This window comes from Pongo abelii, chromosome 11, assembly GCF_028885655.2.
Source record: "Pongo abelii isolate AG06213 chromosome 11, NHGRI_mPonAbe1-v2.0_pri, whole genome shotgun sequence".
In the NCBI taxonomy this organism is placed as follows: Eukaryota; Metazoa; Chordata; class Mammalia; order Primates; family Hominidae; genus Pongo; species Pongo abelii.
Genome location: NC_071996.2, coordinates 76,889,267 through 76,895,224, shown reverse-complemented (window position 1 = coordinate 76,895,224; position 5,958 = coordinate 76,889,267). Strand labels below are relative to the sequence as shown.

Sequence of the window (5,958 nt, the reverse complement as noted above, 5' to 3'; positions counted from 1 at the left end):
GCTTTGCGAGGCCAAGGCAGGAGGATAACATGAGGCCAGGAGTTTGAGACTGCAGTGAGCTATGATCGCACCACTGTACTCCAGCCTAGGTGACAGAGCAAGATCCTGTCTCTAAAAAAGAAAGAAGAGAGGAGGGAACCGAGGCCCTCAGTCTGGTGATGTTGGTATTGGCTGGGCTGAAGACAGTCCAGAACTCCAGGGTGCTAGCCTTTCAGCCACAAAATATCCCGTCTCACCCAAGGACCAGAATCCACCGAAAAGATCCGCATTCCCCATGGGTAATTTCGTGCTCCCAAAATGGGATACAAAGTGGTCATATTTGACATTTCTGTTGTCAGAGCCTTGTGGGAAACTTGTGTCAAGAAGCACAAGTTTGGCAGAAGAAGATGGCAGAAAGTCTTGAGAAGAGTGCATCAGAAAAGACAAAGGAGGAGTGGCTCCTTGAGGTCAAGTGCAGGAGGAAAGGCATCTCCTAGGCTGAGTACTGGCTGGGATAATGGCTTCACAGACATTCATAGCATGCGGCTTCTGGAAAAGACAGAAAGGAAGGCTCTCACAAGGCAGAGTTCACTTCCCAAGGACAGAGGCAAATGGAGCAGTGCGTTTGTGTTTGGACTTTCTGGGGAGCACTGGACGGAGCTGCCAGATTTGTTGAAGGAGTAGACACACCTGAGAGAATGGCATGTGTGCGACACCCTGATTCAAATCACTCCTACATATATTGAGCTGTTTCAAGCGATGAGAATTCAGGATCTGCCAAAGAAACAAATCTCACATTTTCCAGCTAAAATCAGTTGTTTGAAGAACCTGAAATAACTCAATGTGACTTTCAACTATCTGAAGAGCATTCCTCCAGAGCTGGGAGATTGTGAAATCTAGAGGGACTGGATTGTTCTGGAAATCTGGAATTCACAGAGCTGCCTTTTGAATTAAGTAATCGGAAGCCAGTTGCATTCGTAGATATCTCAGCAAACAAGTTTTCCAGTGTCCCAATCTGTGTCCTGAGGATGTCTATTTGCAGTGGTTGGATATCAGCAACAATAACCTGACTGCCTTGCAGCAAGATAGAAACAGGCTGGAAGAGCTGCAGGGCTTTCTCTTGTATAAAAGCAAGTTGACCTACCTTCTTTACCCCATGCTTAACCTGAAGAAGCACACCTTGTTAGTCGTCAATGGGGACCACTTGGTGGAGCTTTCAACTGCACTTTGTGACTCCTCCACACCTTTAAAATTTGTAAGCCTTATGAACAATCCCCCCGCTTTTTTTGACAGAGTCTTGCACTGTCACCCAGGCTTGAGTGCAGTGGCACGATCTCAGCTCACTGCAACCTCCACCTCCTGAGTTCAAGCGATTCCTCCACCTCAGCCTCCTGAGTAGTTGGGACCAGAGCTGTGTACCACCACACCTGGCTAATTTTTGTATTTTTAGTAGAGATGGGATTTTGCCATGTTGGCCAGGCTAGTCTCGAACTCCTGGGCTCAAGTTTTCCGCCCGCCTCGGCCTCCCAAAGTGTTAGAAATACAGGCATGAGCCTTGATAAAGAATTTATGAGGCTGGGTGCGGTGGCTCATGCCTGTAATCCCAGCACTTTGGGAAGCCAAGGTAGGTGGGTAGGTTGAGGTCAGTAGTTTGAGACCAGCTTGGCCAACATGGTGAGACCCCGTCCCTACTAAAAATACAAAAGTTAGTGGGGTGTGGTGGCACGTGCCTGTAATCCCAGCTACTCCGGAGGCTGAGGCAGGAGAATCACTTGAACCCAGAAGGCAAAAGTCGTAGGGAGCCAAGATTGTGCCACTGCACTCCAGTCTGGGTGACAGAGTGAGGCTCCGTCTCAAAAAAGCAAGAATGTAAGAAAGCCTATATTGAAGATCTTAAGGAAAGAGAATCTGTCCCAAGCTATACCACCAAAGGGTCTTTTAGCCTTCAACTTTGATATCATCCATCAGAAGACAGCAAAGTCTCACTATTCTGTGGAGCTTTAAGTTTTTGTGTTATGGGTCATGTCATGTAGGAAGAACGGCTTGTGCTTAAGGACAAAGTCTAGAAACCACTATCATAGTTGTTAAGAAAAGTGATTTTCAAATGTCAAATATATGAATACCTCCCTCCAAAAATTTTTTTTTAAAAAGTAAAAATAAATGAGGCTACATTATTTGGCCTTAAAAGATATCAAGCCTAGAAATTGTAAAAATTTCTTAGGCTCTTGTGATAAAATACTGAGAGAGGAACTAATTATGGTCTGGAGTTTCATTGACTGTTAAAACCTATGGAATGTTGTCTGGCTCCTAGTGCTTTTGTGTTGTATTCTAATGTATGATTTTGCTTTTGAAACTGTTGGGAAGGTTGGAGGTCAATTGAATTGTTTATTCAAAGTCGTAAATGCGAATTGTTTTCTCACCTCTGGAATTAGGAATCTTTGGATGCAAGTGAGGATTTCCTTAAAAGTTAGCAGAAAAAGTTGGCTTTTATTTGGAGACATGTTACGTTAATTACAGTCTTAATTTGATGGAGTACAATGGAGATCTTTTTAATGAACATGCAGAAGCTGGAAATATTATACTCTATAACCTGTTATCAACCTACCAAATAGGTGAAGAAAAGTCCTAGGTAGAAAATTAAGATTAATATCAATTACATTTCTTTGTGAGGCATGTTTTTATCTTAGCTATTTGGACTCTAGCACTTCATCTGGAATATGTATATTGCATACTTGATAACTGCGGTCAGTGGATAGCTCCTGTGCTAATTTGTAAGATTATTGCATTAATGAGCTCTTGCTAGTTTATGTGGCAATAAGAAACACCCCCAAATCTCAGTGGTTTATGACGACAAAGGTTTATTTCTCCTTCTTGGTACATGTCAGCTGCAGCTTAGCTCAATGGGTATTCATTTCAGAATCCAGGTTGACGGAGTAACACAGATTAAAGACATTCGTTACTGTGACAGAGGGAAAAGAGTACAATGGCTAAGCCATGCAATGTCTCTTTAATTCCTGTTTAGATGGTACACACGGCTTATGCCTCACATTTCACTGGCTGAAGGAAATCACATGAGTAAACCTAACCTTAATAGAGTGGGGAAGTCTGCACCTGTAGGAAAGCACTACAAGTCACGTGGAAATATGTAGGATATAAAATTCTCTTATGGGAAGTGTGGGGAATAATCAAGAATAAAAATGCAGCCTTCCACAGTTATTAAAAGAGATATGTCAAATGAAGAAATAATTCAACAGACTGTTTTGATCTCAGCATTCAAATAAGACCAACCTGGTGGTCTATGTGATATCCTTTCAGGTTTTATCACCGCACTTTCAATTTCAGAATCACGCATCTTATAGTGAAACACAAACCCTTGCTACTCAGTGCTATGGGGTTTTTTAGGTGGAAAGACAGGGGAGAAAAACCTCCTTAACAGGACCAATCACTAGTTCTGCCAAAGAAATGACCATTCTCTCTAACAGCAATGCCCAAAGCATTTCTTCCCACATATGGCTCACATGTTCTTTTTAAATGTATAGCAGTCACCACCCTTCACAGTCCTTATTACTATTTGTAACTTTGTCCCTTAAAATGTATCCTCTACTCAAAATCTTTTCTCAGGAAGCACTGTCACTGATGTTTTTCCAGTATTCTATTGAGATGCCACACTGAAGCAGAATGTCAGTGTATATCCTTATAGCAATTCTTCTGGTGGTAATCATCCTGCACCCCCACTTTAGCTTATCAGAGCTAGCTGTTACCCTGATGCCACACACATCCACATCTCATGTCTTGGGCAGGGAACTGTTTTTTGTTTGGTTGGTTGTCTTTTTTTTTTTTTTTTTTGAGACAGAGTTTTGCTCTGTTGCCCAGGCTGCAGTGTTGTGGTGTGTTCTCGGCTCACTGCAGCCTCTGCATCCCGGGTTTGAGTGATTCTCTTCCCTCAGCCTCCCCAGTAGCTGGGACTACAGGTGTGCACCCCCACACCTAGCTAATTTTTTTTTTGTATTTTTAGTAGAGACGGGGTTTCACCATGTTGGCCAGGCTGGTCTCGAACTCCTGACCTCAAGTGATCCACCCACCTCAGCCTCCCAAAGTGCTGGGATTACAGGCTTGAGCCACTGTGACCAGCTGTTTGGTTGTTGTTGTTGTTTGGTTTTTTTGTTTGTTTTTTTTTTTTTTTTGAGACGGAGTCTTGCTCTGTTGCTCAGGCTGGAGTGCAATGGTGCGATCTCAGTTCACTGCAACCTCTGCCTCCCAAGTTCAAGTGATTCTCCTGCCTCACCCTCCGGAGGAGCTGGGATTACAGGCGCACACCACCACGCCTGGCTAATTTTTGTGTTTTTAGTTAGAGATGGGGTTTCACCATGTTGGCCAGGCTGGTCTCGAACTCCTGACCTCAAGTGATCCACCTGCCTTGGCCTCCCAAAGTGTTGGGATTATAGGCGTGAGCTGCCACGCTCGGCTTGTTTGGTTTTCTTTTGAGACAGGGTCTTGCTCTGTTGCTCAGGCTGGAGGGCAGTGGCGCCATCGTGGCTCACTACAGCTGCAACCTCCCAGGCTCAGGCAATCCTCCCACCTCAACCTCCTGAGTAGCTGGGACTACAGGCGCACACCACCACACCTGGCTAATTGTCAATTTTTTTGTAGAGATGGAGTCTTTCTGTGTTTCCCAGGCTGGTCCCAAACGCCTAGGCTCAAGCAATCCTCCCACCACAGCCTCCCAAAGATTATAGACATGAGCCATTGTGCCCAGCTGGAACTGTTTTTGATGAGCTCAGCTACCACACAGATTTTTTGTTTGTTTGTTTTTTGAGACTGAGTCTCACTCTGTTGCCCAGGCTGGTGTGCAGTGGCATTATCTTGGCTCACTGCAACCTCTGCCTCCCAGGTTCAAGCAATTCTCCTGCCTGAGCCTCCCGAGTAACTGGGATTGCAGGTGCTCACCACCACGCCTGGCTAATTTTTGTATTTTTAGTAGAAACGGGAGTTCATGTTGGCCAGGCTGGTCTCGAACTCCTGACCTCAAGTGATCCGCCCACCTCGGCCTCCCAAAGTGCTGGCATTACAGGTGTGAGCCATTGTGCCCGGCAACCACACAGATTGTCCAAGTCTTCATTTGTGCTTCAAAAATTTTGGTATGATATTAGATTTTATATGTTTTTGAGAGAGATTGAGCCCCACTGTAGTTTTAAATACCTTAATTTTCATCTGTTGCTTGATGCCACCCTGTTTTTCAGTTTCCATTGTGATATGATGAACTTTCTGATACTGTTGCTTAATTTTGCTTTTTAGTGCATATGGGAGAATCACTCCCCAAACTCTCACGTTATCTTTAGAGAGAAAAGTGTCAATCATTATTATTGGGTGAGATGAGTCATCAAAGAGATTCCGGGTAATAGGTAGACCTGATACAGTAGGTAAAGGTGAGATTGTTCTTTGGGCTTAAGAACTTGCCTGTGATCTTTCCCAGGCACATGAGTGAAGAGTTTGAGGTTTCTGAGAGATAAAAATGAGCAACTGAGTGGATGATCCAACAGAGAGGCATAAACTTTGAACTTGAAGGGTCATAAATTCTTCTGCTTGCCCTGGTGGGATGCTGACATAAGATGGAACACTCACTGTGGAAACTTGGATGAATGACATTGCTGAGGAAGCAAATGTTCCTTAAAAGCCTTCACAATACACCAGCAAAAGGGCTTCAGAAACCCAAAAAGGGATGGAGAAAGAGGGTCAAATGACAAAAGTACAGCCCATCTTCATCAATGTGAAAGGACTGACTAGCCAGTCAATACAGGATTCCTCCAAGGAATTTTTAAAAATCACTTTATGGAGGTATGAGTGAGACACAAAAACTGTAAGTATTAAATGTATATAATGATTAATTTGGAGATATGTATACACTCCTGAAACCATCATCACAATCCAGGCCATAAACATATCTATCACCTCCAAAAGTTTTCTTCCTCTCCCTTTATT

At 43.8% G+C, this 5,958-nt stretch overlaps 1 pseudogene; it reads left to right on the top strand.

Moving 5' to 3' along the window:
* The first annotated feature begins 297 nt into the window (after positions 1-297).
* Positions 298-1,934, top strand: LOC100447649 (leucine-rich repeat-containing protein 2-like; annotated as a pseudogene).
* The last annotated feature ends 4,024 nt before the right edge of the window (positions 1,935-5,958 follow it).